This window comes from Petaurus breviceps, unplaced genomic scaffold (genome assembly GCF_028583685.1).
Source record: "Petaurus breviceps papuanus isolate PSGF00001 unplaced genomic scaffold, PetGlider_PUasm1.0 90825, whole genome shotgun sequence".
In the NCBI taxonomy this organism is placed as follows: Eukaryota; Metazoa; Chordata; class Mammalia; order Diprotodontia; family Petauridae; genus Petaurus; species Petaurus breviceps.
The window spans coordinates 22672733-22690114 of NW_027187353.1; the positions used below are offsets into that span (position 1 = coordinate 22672733).

The window sequence follows — 17382 nt, forward strand, 5'->3', positions numbered from 1 at the left end:
GCTACCTGCTTAGAAGATTCTGAGATTTGAATCATGGTACTTGACTAAGATGATGCTAGTTTTGGTGAGTGGTTTTTCCTCTTACCTCCTTAATTGTATTTCTAGTACAGTAATTTTAAAATGGGTATAACAAAGGGAAGGAATGGGCTCCCAGAGTCTAAAAAAGCACAGATCCCAATAAAGCCCCATGGAATTCACATGAGCCATATAGTACATGTGAAGTACATGCAAAATATAAAATGTGAACACTATACAGGATTGTTTTAATTGTTTAGATAATATTCTTCTTCATTACGGAGTTAATATTTTTTGTGTCCAGAGTGGAAACATCCTTACAAGCACAAAGATATTGACTTAGAAACAGATAGAATGACAAAAACACCCATAACCTTTGTCACAAACATTTTCTTCTGACCTAGATAGTAACACTAGCTTCTATGCAGGTCAGATAGTACAGGTACAGCCAGCATCCACCATTCCAGCTTTAAGACCAATGAAAGTGCTTGCATGGGCTGCTCAGAGACTTCACTGTAACTCATTCATCTATAGTGAATACTTCTGAGGAGGCCAAAACATTGTGCTTAAGCACCTGCCTGTTTATATGTCAGGAAATGCGTTCATAGAAATGTCTTTCAGTTCTTGGGTGGCAGTGGACACCAGAAGTGATTCATAAGAAACCAAGCAGAAATGAGTCAAATGGTTTGGAAAATTATGAGGATCCATCTAAATGATAAAGAAGAGCCCATCCCTAATCAGCCAAGGGGATAGAGTTCAGGTCTGCTCAACTGACTAACTATTAAGTAGCAAGCTACTCAGCTGGGACACGCAAGATTCCACAGAGGACCACACTTCTCAGACACCAGGTCCTTCCTAATTGCATACCTCTGCCCTGCTGTTAAGGCTATTTCTTACCTCTGGCCTGAAGTGTTGCCTGCATAAATATTGTGGTATTTTTAATTCAAAATCTAATTTAAATGAATCATTATGGCCCACTGCCAATAAAGATTATTAACAGAATGATTATTAGCACTTTAAGATAGGATCAATATAATCTCAAATCAGCATACCAAGCATTCCTTTCATATTGCAACAAATTAACAGAAAAGCAGGAAGGCATGGTGGCTGAGGAAAAGCTTGCAGTGACATCAGTTTGGCCAGCTTGGTTTTAAAATGGCTCAATTTTTTTTTTTTACTCTGTAAGGGGATAAATTAATATTGAAAACATTGCCTAAAATGTGTTGTATTAAACAGGCACATTTCCATATATCTCCAGGCTCCTAAAGTATCTCTTCTTCTATATAAAATCCTAATATAAAATTCCCTTAGGCCTTCCTGAGCTGCCACTTGGATGTCCAGCTTTGTCTATACACACTACAAAGGCTGTGTTAGCTTTCTCGATAGTGTCTTTCATTATAGCTCCTTGTTTATCAATGTCTTTTTGGTTAGCAAGCTGCTTAGTTAGTAGAATTAGAATGTTCGCTTCTCTATGTCTTCTCTAAATATCAAGGGAAATGAAAAGCCCAGTTATCTTATATCTCTAGGTCCATCATGTGTTCCTTCAATTAGAGTATTAAAGGTGATATTTTAAAAGTATAATAATAATAACAACAATAATATTAGCATTTATGTAGTGCTTTAAGTGAGGCATTTTACAAATAGTATCTCATATTACCCTCCCTATTATTATCTGTATCTTACAATAAGCAGTTACATAATAAGAAAACTATCTCTTCATTACATGCCCAGTTCTAGGCATTACCCAAGAGAACATGTGAACTTCATGGAAATCCACTAGAATAATTTGGCTTTGATAGGATTTATGAGAGGGTATTAGCACTTAGAGCCAGGCTGGCTAGAGAAAAACTTGATAAATGGGTTAAATTTAGCTGCACCTCCCTTGTAAGGCCCTCTCCCTCATTCCCAGTAGCCCTGTGACCCCGGTCCTTTGTGACCTGTCTTCCTACAACCCCTTCTCACCCTAATATGGTGTTCTCCTCTAATCTGACCTCCCTGAATGGAGCCTTTCTTAATGCCTTGCCCTTGTCAAAATTTACCTGTCTAGTAGTTCTGATCCCTCAGAGCCCAGCTCCCTGACAGAATATGAATATTCAGAATATCCTTGAATAGGCAATGACAGCCAAAGGAATGATACCAACGTATGAGTTTCAAATAACCCAGCAGAAATGAGTCAAATGGTTTGGAATATGAGGACACATTTAACTGATAAAGAATTCATGACTAAATAGTCAGAAGAACCTATATCAATTTCAAGTTCTGGGGTGGGAAAGAGATTTGGATGCAGGTAGATCTTTTGTAGCCCATAAAATTACACTCTAGATACATTCTGGCAACAGAAACCATTTTGCATGAAAACACTGGTAATGGAAGAAAAAGTTACCAATGAAACAAATGATTAAAGTTGCTGTAACAATTATTAAAATGAGAATTACCGGTAGTGCCTTCAATTACTCTCCATACCTAGCTATGCAATTTTAACTAAGTGGAAGCAAAAAGTCATTACAAAGTATAATTTTATTCAAAGACAGGGCTAGAATATGAAAGGAGATGAGCCCTCAATGGCATTATCATGGACCTCCTAGATGAGGCGAGACTCTTTTTTATTTCCTGCAGTATAACTAGGCCAATGGTTATTGCACCCAATCTTAATTTCTTCCTTTAGTTTTTCCTCAGTACTGCTACTTACAATGAGAAAGAGAAGATTCAAGTTCTTCAGAATAGCAGTGAGAAAGCTTGTAGCAGTGCCAGGCATCTGTTTCTATTGAATATTCACTTGTAATACTTTAGAAGGTTACATGAGAATAAACATGAACGGCCCAGCTGTACATTCTTAGGAGGAGTATTTACGGAATAGATGTGGAGGAGGGGGAGAAAGAGGGAATTATAACTATTTGCTATGAATTCCTGAAACCTTTCATCTGTGAGGAACTGGTGATAATTTATTCTGTAGTCTCATAAAATTATGTGGCCAAATTTAACACATAGCAAAAAAAAAAAAGTTAGCAGCAACCATTTGTAAAAGTGTTTTGGTGTTATTTTAACACAAAAAATAAAAATTTTTTTATTGGAATGAAATTCTTTTTCTTCTAAGCCATATGCTAAAGTCTTAGGCAAGAAACTGAAGACCTTAGGTGCGGCATTTTTCATCAGTAGTTGAGGTCTAAGCCAAGGGCAGATTTGGAGAGTGAAGAGCTTGCTAAAAAGATAGTAAATATAATATAATATATAAAATATATATTTTATATATATATTAAAATATATAATGATGGACATTTAGTTAGGGAAGGAGTGCTTATAACAAGGGCAGGTAAAAAGGCTTGTGTCTGGAACCTTGCAAATCTAATCAAAGTGTTTCAAATCAAAAAGGAAGGAGGAGGGGGGAAACTACTTACATAGACCCAGCAAATTAGATACCAAAGACCAGCCACAATATATGAAGAAGAACAGTAGAGACACCCAGAAAGTCACGAGACAAAATTCAAGAATGGTATATGGTATCAGATGTCCAAATTCCATTCAGATGTCTAAACATAGATGGACAGAGTAAGGTGAACTAATAATAATAATAATAATAATAATAATAACTAACATTAAAGTTTACTAGGTGCTTTACAAATGCTATCTTATGGTGATTTTAATGTGAGAAGGCAAGTTTGAGTTTAGAGGTATTTTCTTACCCGGACTAGGGAGATGGGACCAATGCTACATACGCCCTGGAGTATACTTTATCCAAAAGGCATAAGATAGGTAAAAGGTGGGGGTGGGATGTTATTGTATATTAAAAAGATGTACTTTTATCATGATACTTCACTGCTCAATAACCTTCCATTTCTTCCTATTTTCTGCCACATTCTCAGCTTTCTTGGATGGTGTAATGGGAATGTAAATTTAAAGATCTTCCCTGCCCCTAGGCTAAAGTGCACCTGGAGCCTGGGGTGGGAGGCTTGTTTTTCAGTAGATACTTTTTGATTAGCCAGTGAGTCAATAAGGTTGTTACCGGTACATTCTCTGAGACAGAAGAAGGCTATATAAGCCCTGATGTGTAGCTTTGTTTTGGGGCTCACTTTGAGAAGTGTTCTGTGATTTGATTTGGATTCTGGGAAGCCGTTGCTGAGAGCCCCCCCTCGGCTTTGAAAAACCCAGATGTTGATTTGGTATGGATGTAATGGTTGGCCAGTTTGGAAAACTGTCTACTTGATCTGTTTCTCTGTCTTGATAATTCTGTCTGTGTATTCTGAAGTTTGGGGTGCTGACCTTTTTCCCCTGAACTAGGTAAATGATATATGTTTGACTGATTAAAGTAAGCTTGTTAACCCATTTTGAGTTGCTTTCCTTTAACAAAGCAGATCTAAGAACCTGTGTTAGCAGCCACCCTGGGGATGCTGGGGTGCTTGCTGCTACAGATGGCTTTCAAGACCTTGGCTAATTTGGTTCCAACTTCCTTTACTCCTGTAAGGCTGATCTCTTCACTGTTCTATTCCAACTCTATACCATCTTCTTCTCTCGAATGTCTTGCTCCCTGGTCCTGTTACCAGTCTTGCCCTCCCAAGTCTCAGCCTGAATCACTCCTACCACTCCCTGCCTTTGCTCTGACACATGTGCTGCTGAACAAAGCTGTAGAAAATCAGGTAAGATGTGCTTAATGGTTGAAATATATCAAATATATGATACATAACCTTAGCAGGGCCTTCACTGCAACAAGGCAATCCTTTTATATATCCTTCACTCTCCCACTTACTATAGCATCTATTCTAAACCTTTTCAGCCCTCCTCAAACCTCCTATACCTCCCTCATCCCCTACCATGTAAGCCAAGAACCTGGCCCCATATATTACTTAAAAAATTGAGGCCACGAGCACCATCTTCTTCTCTCCTCCTTAACTCACATCACCAGATGCCTTTTGCTACAATCTCCCCTTTCACCCTTATCTCACATAGTGAAGTGGCCCTTCTCCTTTCCAAGGCAAGTCCTTCTACATGCACAAGTGACCCCATTCTATTCTGTCTTCTCCAGCAGACTGTTCTCTCATTCACCATCACTCTCTCACTTATCTTTAATCTCTCTTGTTTACTGGACTTTGCCATGGGAAGCATGTCTCTCACAGGAAGACATGACTGTTTCTCCCTCATCCTCAAAAAAACTCACTTCATTCATCCATCCCTGCTAGCTACTGCCCCATATTTCAATTTCCTTTTGTAGCTAAACTCCTTGAGAAGGTCATCTATAGTATTTTCTTCACATTATCTTCTTAACTCTCTTCAGTCTGTCCTCCAACCTCATCACTCAACCAAAACTGCTCTCTGAAGTTACTAATAATCTTTTTTTTTTCTGGCCTTTTGGAGGGGGGAAGGCAGGGCATTTGGGGTTAAGTGACTTGCCCAAGGTCACATGGCTAGTAAGTGTTAAGTGTCTGAGGTCGGATTTGAACTCAGGTTCTCCTGACTCCAGGGCCAGTGCTCTATTCACTGAGCCACCTAGCCGCCCCCTAACAATCTCTTAATCACCACATCTAATGGCCTTTCTCAATTCTCATCCTTCTTTACCTTTTTGCAGCATTTGGTACTGTTGATCACCTTTTTCTCCTGGATACTCTCTTCTTTCTGTTTTCATGATATTGTTCTCTCCTGGTTCTCCTCTTACCTATCTGACTACTCATCAGTCTTCTTTGATGGATCTTCATCCAGGTCATGTTTATTATCTAGGAACACAGGACTCTTTCCTGGGTCCTTTCCTCTTCTCCTTCTTTGCTATTTCTTTTGAAGATCTCATCAAGCTTTCTCCTCATCACTTCATGCTTATACTATTGCAATAGCCTGCTGTTTGGTCTGACTGGCACGGGTCTCTCTCCATTCTAATCCATTGTCCTCTCAGGTGTCAGATTGATAGTCCTAAAGCACAGGTCTGACCATATTCCCCCCACCTCCCCACTCAGTCAACTCCAGTGGCTCCCTATCACCTTCAGAATTAAATATAAAAACTTTTGTTTGGCATTCAAAGTCATTTATAACCTGTCCCCCTCCCCAGTCTTCTTGTACTTTGCACCGGTGCCCTCTCCCACAGCCCAACTGACCACCATGTACTCTACAATCCAGCGATACTGGATACTCCAGTGATATAAGACCCTCAGTCTCCTGACTCTGGGCATTTTCTCTGGCTGCCCCCTATGCCTGAGATGCTCTCCCTCTTCATCTCCACCTCCTCACTTTCTTCAAGTTCCAGCTAAAATCCCATTTTCTAGGAGAAGTCCCTCTTGATTCCCCTTAATTCCAGTGTCTTTACTCTGCTGACTATCTCCATTATATCTGGCACTTAGCCTGTTTGTACAGCATGTTGTCCCTCCCTACCCCCAACCCCCTTTTTTTTTAATAGGATAGATGTAATCTTGAAATCTCAAAAGCTATTCTCATGGAGTATAAGCCTTGGGAGTTCCTACCATTCCAGAAAGGCTTCTAATATAGTCCCAGTTCAACATTATGTCAGCTTTCTGAGGACAAGCCTAACTAAGAATGTAGACAGTCATCACTAGACTAGGCTGGCCACTAGGTAAGTAATTTTTTGTCCATGACTAACTGTGAAAACAGAAAAATATGAAGTTGTCTTCTGTTCCATGAAGCCCTTTTCTGTTTCTGTAGTGATAGTGACAGGGTGGTAGAAAAAGAGGCTTAAAGCATGAAGTATAACATTGTTTTTAGGCCATTATTAACTGAATTGTTTGTACAAGCTATTGGTTAAGATTCTTTCAAATGTGAGATTCTTGTCTAGGGATCAACAAATTGACATACTACAGAAGAAACCAAATCACCTCAGAATTGATATTTTTAGAGGCAAATCCCTAAGTATGAACAACAACAACCACAAAGACTTAGGAAGGAGCTAAGGTGGCATGCTTCAGTACTATGATGGGGACAGCAGCTGGACCAAGGAAAACTCAGGCCCAAACCTAGCTCTAAGGACAAGCTAGAGACATCTGACAATGGGTTAGGGGTCATGGTGGTGTGGAGCAGTAGATAAAAAACTTGATTTAGACCCAACACAGTAGGATAGAGTACCTGAAACCACAGAGACCTGGGTCCAAACCCTTACTCTTTGACCCAGGAGACATCACCTAACCTCTCAGTGCTCTAAAACTGTAAGTTGCAGAGAAGGGTTGACCTGACCTGGAGAAATTCCCTATACTAATGAAGTTACAGGTCCAGTCCCTATCCCTATTCTATTGATATTCTTGCTGTAAAGGAAACCAGAAGGAAAAAGAATTTGAGGCTAAATGGAAGGATAGCTCACAGGCTCTCATCAAGACTCTGGTAGAGTGTATTTCATCATGTATTCCAATGTATCAGGAAACATCATTTCATGGGGCATATGGTCAGCTAGATTTGCAGCACTTTTGAAAAAACATTCACAAAAAGACTACTATAAGAATAATTGCAGTGTATTCACATACATCTATTTCAGAAGATGAAATTTCATGAACTACTCAATTAGATCCTCTAATTTCAATTAATATATATTTCAATTAATATATACTTGGTGACTTCATTACAAAGGTAGAAACAGAAAAATGGTAAAAAAAATTCAGAAATTTAGACTGAGGAGTCATTTCCAAATCAGCTGTCTTTGTATAACCAAATCATTAACTTTTTAGAGTGAATATAAAAATCAATACCAAATTAGAGTAATAAAATGAGAAAATATAGCAATCAATTAAAATAGTTTAAACCACAACATAGATGATCACCACAATTCTCTAGGGAAGTCAACTGATACAAATCAATCAAGAAAATGAAAAGGCCAAAAGGGCCTAGAAACCGTCTTGTCTAAGAAACACTTGATCTCTGACAAACAAAGAGAGAGGACTAAGAACAACTCTGGTTGGAAAATAAATTCATTTGTAAAATATTTTTGCATAGGATGGCAGAAGATCATAAACATTACCACATAAAACTGTGAGAAGCAGTGGAGGGGAAAAGCAGTTTAGAGAAAACTTGGCAAGAGTTCTAAATGAAGCATGGTCATCCTGTGAACATTTCAAGCTGAAAGTGGGAGGATAACAAACAGAGAAAAATAGGAAAGATCTTTAAGTATTTCTAAAACAAAAGAGTTTTAATCACCAGTGACACTGCAGCTTCCACATCTGAACTCTCATATTTCAGTCCCTAATATACAGAAACTATTAGAAATAAGTGACATTAAAAAGAAATGAACAAGGAGCACAGAAAAAGCAGCTGGACAAGTCCAACTATATAAAAGGAGGTCTGTGCTGAAAGCAACACAATTTGAGGGCCTTAGAATATATGAAACTGATGAAGATAATACAGGTTTTGGGAGATCATGGCTATTTTTATTACCAACAAATTAATTCACAGGCTTGCTTTCCTATCTCTACAACATTTTTATGAGAATATTTTACACAAAAACCAAGGGCATATTTAATGAAGATAGAAGAAGGGAGTAGGAATTTCAGTTAGCCTTTTCAAACAATATTCTAGAGCACACTAACTCTTTACTAGAAAGGAATGTAAGACTAATTGTGTCTACTGACTATAAGGAAAGTGTTTGATTCAGTAGAGGAAAACAACATTTTAAAAGCTCTCTATTAAAAAGGCATCTCCCATGTATTTAAAATCACACAGGATTTCTTGACTCAACTAGGCAAATCATTTTTTTCAATGACACTTTGGTCATTGACCCACCAGAGGTGTTAGTCTATGTTACTGAGTATGTCCAATGCAGAATCAAGATGGAAAGAGGAATCTCCTATAATTGGTTAATTTTTTCAGACATTCTTGTTTGTGTATGACATTATGAGGATATCATCAAGTCCTAGAATATTGCAAAGCCTCCAAATTGAGATCCACAATCACTCAAAAATATTCTAAATAAATATCCATATAAAAAAGGTGGAAGAATGGGCTGGGTTGTATTTTGGCAAATTCCAGAATGCTTTTAATGACCGCAAATTTCTTCCTGAAACAAAGGTTCGTTCTTTTAATGCTACCACTGATGCTATATGGATAGGATATGAATCAGGGAACCTGTCTCTAAAGAGCAGAAGTTATGTCACATAAAAGATGATGGTGAGTGTATTGTGCTGTAAAATACTTTCATATTTGGATGGATCTGTGATCTTACCAGTGTAGATTCCTCAGTAGTTCGGATCATAACCCATCCATGCTGTCCCATCTTGTGTGACTCTTGGGTATGTCCTTAAGGAAGCCTTGCCCAGGGATCTACCCGATATACTGGGACTGGCCTTCAGATCTCTTGACATTGTATGGACACCAGTGAAGCATGTGGGCTATTCATCAGTTTTATCTTGTTCTTGGTAGACCATCAGGCAACCTTATTTTTTTTTTTGGTCACATATCTCTCTAAAAATATCTTTTTATGCTACTTTCCCTGCATAGTTCTTTGTTTTTATTTTTTGCTTTTTGGAGGGCAATTGGGGTTAAGTGACTTGCCCAAGGTCACACGGCTAGTTTTTTTTGTATGTGTGTTAAGTGTCTGAGGCTGGATTTGGACTCAGGTCCTCCTGACTCCAGGGCCTGTGCTCTATTCACTGTGCCACCTACCCACCCCTCCCTGCATAGTTCTTTATGGGAAATATGCTGTGGCCCAGAGGTCTCACTCTGTAGCCTCCTCCTCTCTGAAACTCCTTGGTATAGCCTAAACCAGATGAATATATAATTAGGGATTGCTTAACAAAATAAATAAAAATACAGTGCAGCACAGATAATGTTCATCTGTGGTTTTCTAAGTTAATATGGGCTCCTCAGAGATCCCTTTCTATTTGGGATTGACACCATTGCTATAGCTTATTCACACCCACTATGAATCTCTCCACTGAACTTTGAGTGACCTACAACTTACATTTTTATGAGACTGTAGTACTCTATGTCTTACATCCATTCAGAGTCACTGGAAGACTAGTGATATAAAAAAGAAGGAAAAAAAACTTCCTTTAGGGAAAAGCTTGGGGTCATAAAAGGTATAGCAGAATTTCCCAAATACAATCTGGCTCTTGTATTCAATTCTGATCCTAGTCCATCATCCATGTACAGTGTATGCCCAAGATACCAAGTGCATGACTTCTTGATCCAATTGAATATCACGGGTTGTAAAATGCTTCACCCACTTTTTTTTAAACTCTTTTGAGCCATTATCAATTTAATTTCAGAGGCTTTGCAGTGTTTCAGGGTTTGATGCAATCAGTACAATGTCATTTACAAACAGAAGGATTTGGAAGACCTCACATCCCCATGGAATACTTCTTTCCCTTGCATTCTATGCTGAGCATCCTTCATAGAAAACAAAGAAAGTTTGATGCTTCTCTTGATTTCAATTATCAAAAGTTGTTGAAGAAATTTATCTTTATTGTTGTATCTTTCAAGGGTATAATTTTTAACACAGCCAAAGGAGACAGAGCTAACTAAGGTGGGAAAGATAGGGTTTCACCCCATGGGGCTGAAATGTAAAGAGTGCTGAAAGTACTTATACTCCTTTGACAAGTAGAAACAAATGATCTAGTTAGCAAAAATTATTAGTTAAAATAGAAACCTACCAGGTAGTCCCAGTGTCTGATGTATACATTGAGTTCCTCTATAATTCAATATTGCTTTCTTCCTAGTGGCAGCCTCCCCAGCAATGACCTCATGGTTTTTCCAGGCTTTCAGTTTTCCCCATTATCCTGCAGGGTCCTAGGTATTCTTACCTAATGAGGCCTTATATCCTGAAGCCTGAGGCCTCTTCTTGAAATCTCCCCTTATATCCCACCATCCCTGCTTTCTCCGAGGTATATTTTATGTTGCTTGATCAAGCTTCAAAATTACAAGCTATAGCACTGATGGGACACATCTTTTTTGCAAAACTGCCTTTGCTCAGACATATAAAGTCAGAATAGATAAGGCAAGATAGAGTTTGTCTCCTGAGTTGTTGAAGTCTCCTTAACTTAGCAAGACTGACAACCCTTTCTATTTTTATTTTAAAAAATGATGAAATCAGGATTTCTCAGAGGAAGGACTGGAGATGGAGGCACTGACACCTACCCAGCCCCATAGATTTCCTCCTAAATTATTTCATATCAGGGTGAGGCATGAAGAAGAGGAGAGAGGAACTTCCTTGTTCTTGCATAAATGCAAGGCAGATAATCCACTTTGTCTTGCCCAACATCTGTACCTTCTGCTCAACAAAAAGTACAGCAGTTTCTAGGGCAGAACTAATGCCCACCTCATCCTACTCCAGTCCCAGAAGTCAAGAAGAAATATCTAGTTGAAAGAAAACTAGTTGAGCCTAATCTAAATGCAAGGTTCAATATTTTGGCTTACCACACTGAGAGTGTGAACTATCGTATTAAGAAGCAAAGAATTTCTCAGATAAAATTCTTCTTTATATATTAAGGCTATGCAATTTCCTATGAGTAATGATCTATGTATAACACTTGGCTGACTTCAATCCTAAATTTTGAATTCCCAAGTTTTTAAGTGAGTACTATATTACCTCAACTGTTTACCAGAAAATCTCTACATATATTCCTTGATTAGGAGATACAAGAAAACACATACATTCTTGGAAAGATGTAGACTACATAGGAATCTCATGCGTCAGGAATATTTCCTTGAAGAAGAAAACTGGGAGATGTTAGACTAAAAATACTCTCTAAAAATGAGTTTATATTTTAACAGAGGGGAAATGCATAATTGTGGATGTTAGAGCCATTTCTGAAATAACTTTTGATGTACAGACTATTGACTTGTTAAAAGAAAGATGAAAAGTGGTACCAAATTAGAAGAGAATTAAATTCAACATGAATTTGTTAAGCATTTACTACATATAAGGCAATGTGCCAGACACTGGGGGGAACAAAGATGAAGAACAAAGTAGTCCCTGACCTCAAGGTGCTTAATAAATGTTTACAGATTAATTAATGATATGGTAGGGAAATAAAGCATGTACACAAATACTTATGATGAAAATTAGAGTGTGACAAATGTTTAACAGAGGTCTAATAAAGAGGGATGAGAGATTTTAGGGAAAATCACTTCTAACTGGGAAGTTCAGGGAAGACTTCATGGAGGAGGTGGCAATTGGCTAGGTCTTCAAGTAGGGTAAGCAGGCAGGTCCAATGAAAAAGTCCTTACCAGGCATGGGGAAGGAGGTAATCTGTGTAAGGGGGGAGAGGTCAGAACAAGGTTGAGAAATTTTTCTGGAATGTATAAATTTTTCTGGAATAATAATATGAAATAACTGCCTACAAATATGCCTATGTCTCCCTATCCTGAAAAAAAAACCCTTCCTTGATTCTTCCACGCCCACTAACTATCCTCTTATATCTTCTCTGCCCTTCGTAGCTAAAAGGCTTCCTACCATTGGTACCTCTACTTTCTCTCTTCTCACTCTCTTCTTAACCCCTCATAATCAGCGTCCAATCTTATTATTTCCTCAAAACTACTCTCTCCAAAATTATGAATGATCTTTCAGGTGCCAAATCCAATGACCTTTTCACAATCCTTTTTCTCCTGGCCCTCTCTGCAGCCTTTGACACAGTTGATCACTCCCTCCTCCTTGCCACTCTCCTCTTACCAGGTTTTCAGGTTACCACTCTTTCCCAGTTACCCACTCCTCCATGACTGCTCCTTTTCAGTCTCTTTTGTTGGATATTCTTCCATATTATGCACTCTAACAATAGGTATTCCTCAGGGTTCTGTCCTGTGCCTTCTTCTCTTCTTCCTCAGTAATACTTCACTATCTCCCTCCTACTTATCATTATTCTTACACCTTACTCCCTGACATATGCTCTTCAATCTAATGAACAAGTTATTCCATCTCTATCTCTCAGCTCTGGGCATTTTCTCTGGCTGTCCCCCATGTCTGAAATACTCTCCCTCTTCAATTCCTTCTATCGACTTTCCTGGCTTCCTTTAAGTCCCAACTAAAACATACAAAACCTTTCCCACCCTTTTTAATTCTAATGCCTTACCTCTGCTAATTACTTCCTATTTGTTTTGTGTATATATATATATTTGCATTTGTCTCTCTAATTAGATTGCAAACTCCTTGAGGGCAGGGACTACTGTATTTCACTGCATAATTGCTGCAGATTTTATGCAAAAGATTTTCCAAAAAGTAGATTTGAACATTATGTGAAGCTTTTAAAAAAATCTATGCTGGTATTACTTAAAAATCATTTATTACTAAACTCACTGGCAGAGGAACAGTTTAGCTAGGGTAGAAAGATGCAAGTCTTACCACATCACATGACTTACTCATGGAAGTTTCACCTGCCCACCTGCTCTCTTGTGCCTATGGCTCTTCATTGGGTTGAGAGACTATACTATGAGTAATGCAGTGCTCTGACCAAACCATGCAAGATGGCTTTTGGAAATATACCGACAATGCACATATGCTGAGAATTCTAGATTTGCAATGCACAAGAGATAAGTTCATATCTATATGCTACTGGTGAATACATTGATGCTCTGTTTGCCTTTTAAGTGGTGTGACAAACAGAATTATGTCATGCAATGATTACTTGATAAAGGGTTATAAACCAATTTTTGGACTGAAAACACAGGGTACGAAGATGATGTGGTGGCAGTAATTATGTGGTGAAATAAGGCATCTTTTGTCTCTTCTTGTATCTCCAGTGCTTAGCAGAGTGTCTAGCACATAGTTGGCATTTAATAAATGTATTTTACTGACTGATTGAAAAGCAGGTTGGAACCAGACTGATGAAAGCTTTGAAGGTCAGGATAAAGTGTCTGTATTTTATCCTATAGTCAATGGAAGTTATAAAACATTTCTGAGCAAGAGAAAGACATGGGATCAAAAGATTATATATATTATATATATGGGGCTAAAAAAAACCTTAGAGGTCATTTGGTCCAACCCCTGCATTTTACCGATGAGGGCCAGAGAGAAGTGACTTGTTCCCAGGTCCACAGTCAGCATGTGCTGTATGTACTTTTCATGTCAGACCTTTGCACTTGGATAATTACTTTTGCAGCAGTGTTTAGGATGAATTGGGAAGAGGAGAGCTAGGGATACCTGTTAGGATGCTATTATGAACCGGAGATATAACAATGAGAATAAAAACAAGGGGACTGATACAACAAGACTTGGGAAGTGACTGGATATTGGGGATGAGAAAAAGGGAAAGCCAAAGATGATCTAAAGCATTAAACCTAAGTGCCTTCGAGGACAGCGGTGCCATTAGCAGAAATAAGAAAGTTAGGAAGGAAAAAGTTTTATGGAAAAGATAATGAGGTTGAGGTACTCCTGGGACATTCTGGTGGGACTATTTAGGAACCACGAATGGCCGCTCTTGGGGAAGAAGCACATGGAAGATGTAGACACTCAGTTGGGAGCCCCAGCTCTGCAGACATATTATTTTAACCTCTCAGCCTGAAAGATGGCAGTTGTAGAGATGTGAACCATGTGGATAAGTGGAGGGAGTTCCTGAACCTTAGTCTTCTGGAATAAGGAGAGTTCCTGAGTGGAACCACTCTGGGTGATGCTTTTTCAGCAACCCTAACCAAGTTCAAGGGTTCTAAGATCCAGCTTTCTAGAGAGAAAAAAGGCAGTCCTAGGCAACACCAGCCTTTTGCGGAGAAAAGGATAATTCATGTAAGCCCTGAAGTTGGAGCTTCAGACATGACATGAAGCAGCAAAAGACCTGGGCTTTGCCCTCTACCTTTAACAAGGGTTATTTTGATGGCATAGGGCTCATGGGAAGAGGGTTGCCACACTAGTAACCCCAAGTGCATTTCTCTTCCAGGGGAGTTCAGGTTGTCAGGACACCATAGAGTTAGACACTTGTGTGGGTCTCCGGTAAAAGTTGGACTCACTGAAATATTGGCGGCTTGCCTCCCTAGCAGCTCCAAATTTGTTTCTCTTTAGAAGCCAATCCACAAAATGATGCTGTGAATCTGGAAGACCCTAGGGAGAAAGTGGTACTCTCCTGACAGGGACTACCTTGATAAATGTTTTTATTATCTTGAATAATTGTGTAAGAAGAGATAACTCTTTTACCCACCCCTGTGGAGACTTAGATATGAGCTGTATTCTAACATTTCCCAAATACAACTCAGGGTTGAAGCAAAATTAACAAAATATATATGATTTAGGAGTGTGAATAATAGGACTTGAGAGGGTAGCAGGATTCAATTAATATTGTTTTGGTTTGTTGTTTCTTTTTCTTTGGATGATAGCTGAATGTTTCAAGGCAGAGGGGAGGAATCCAGCAGAGGGGGAGAAAATGGAGATGAAAAAGAATAAGTCGGGGTGGCCAGGTAGCACAGCGAGTAAGAGCACCGGCTCCAGTGTCGGGATGACCTGGGGATTGAATCCGGACTCAGACACTTTGCACCCACCCAGAAACACCTGGCTATGTAACCTTGAGCAAGTTACTTAACCCCGATTGCTTCAACAACAACAACAAAGAAAGAAAAAGAATAAGTCTAATTAATGGAACAAGGTCCCAAAGGAGATAGAATGGGATGGCACAGTTAGCCTCAGCCACGTTATCTTCTGTGACAAGAGTGTAGGAGGAGAGAATGGATAAAATGGAGTAGTATAATTTGGAGAGCTCACAGATTGTCTAATTTCACTGTAGAAGTGAAAATCATCAACTAAAGGAAATGATTATGGGTCTAGAATTGGGAACCTGAGGAGACAAAGTCTTGGAGCTGTGTCTGCAGAACTAGAGAATTAATCAGAAGACAATAAGAGAACTGATGGCGCAGTCTTGAAATGCCAGTTGAGCTTTAGAAGCATTAATTTGTAGTGGACCCAGTCAGCATAGTTTTATGACTTCAGGAAGGAGAAGGATGTTATACCTTACTAGGGTTTGGGAATTAGCAGGGCAAAAATGGCAGAAAGACAAAGGGGTGAGGAATTCAAGGGTAAAAAAGAATATGCAAATATGGAATGACTTAATTCCTACTTTGCTTCTGATTTTTCTACCAGGGAGAACAGTTTTCAGATTGTGAAAGATAGACTAAAAATGGATAATATGGAATTGGAATTCCAAATAAGTGAGGTAATGGTAAGAGAGGAAGTCTTCCCTAAGGGCATAAAGTGTGGCATGGTGCAAAGAGAACTGGACTTTAAGTCAAAACACCTGAGTTTGAGTCACTCAAGTTTTCTAGGCCTATTTCCAGTAAAAAGAGACCCAATGATCTTAAAAATCCCTTTTGGCATTAACAGATTATGATTCAATGTGTCCTAAAAGAACTACATTACAAGGTACTGGTGGCTATGAATGCTAGACTACTAAGCAATTGCAGTAAAAAGAGAGAAAGATTCCAGAGAGGGAAGAATAGACAGAAGGAAAAGAATGATAATGGATTTTCATATAGTATTTTAAGATTTGCAAAGCATTTTATGTAGATTATCTCTCTGAACTTCATAACCACCTTACAAGGCAGATAGTGAGAAAGCTGAGTGGTTCAATGACTTGCCCAAAGTTACATAGCTAGTAAGTAGAAAAAGTGGGACTCAAACTCAGGTCTTTCTCATTTGAGTCCAGGTTTCTATCCACTATGCCATGTTGCCATTCTTGAGGTAAATCAACAAGTACTTTTTCAGTACCTGCTGTGTTTCATTCACTGTGTGGGGCAATGGCTACCATTTTTCTTTTAAAGGGAAGAAAGTACATTCTTCTAACTTGATGAATTTCCAACTAGTTAAATTTGATTTCAATTCTTAGTAAATTCTCAAATGGATCGTTAGAGATAGTTTTCAAGCAATCAGAAAATAAAGGGCTGAATATTATAAGTTAGCAGGAGTTCATTAAGAGCAAGTCAGCTAGACTAATCTTATTTCCTTTTTGTCAGGATTGCTAGACTAGTAGAATAGGAAAATGCCCTGGAGAAAATATATTTGGACTACAGGATAGCATTTAACAATGGTCAGACAGTATGTCTGATTTTAATTTAATAAAACAAATATTTATTAAGTACCTGCTCAATGGAGGACATTCTGATTTGAGATCTAATCATTAATTACCTTTTAAATTTGGAATATTTCTCTTATTTCAGTATTTTTATCTTTTTTTAAAGCATAAATAAAAATGCAGGTATGTCTTTTAATTTCACAGTATGTACATATAATATGCACATGTACAAAAATATGCACAAATAATATTGCATACTACAAAAGATAAATGGAAACTATGACTATTTCAATTCTTTAAAATGCCCATTAGTTGAGAAAAAAATAGTTCCTGCTCATATATTTGGGATGTTTGGTGCTAAACCACCAGTTAAAGAAGTAGGCCTTTAAGCTATCAGTGGCAATGAAATAAAGTCAACTAAGTGTACTCTACCCAGGAGCTTAAAAGAATGAAGAAACCTCTTTGCAAATGAATC

General features: G+C 38.4%; 1 protein-coding gene across 1 annotated transcript in view; it reads right to left on the reverse strand.

Annotated features, from left to right (window-relative positions):
* MYPN (myopalladin) overlaps positions 1–17382 on the reverse strand; it is a 109541-nt gene that overhangs the window by 70818 nt on the left and 21341 nt on the right. The gene's annotated exons all lie outside the window — the stretch shown is intronic.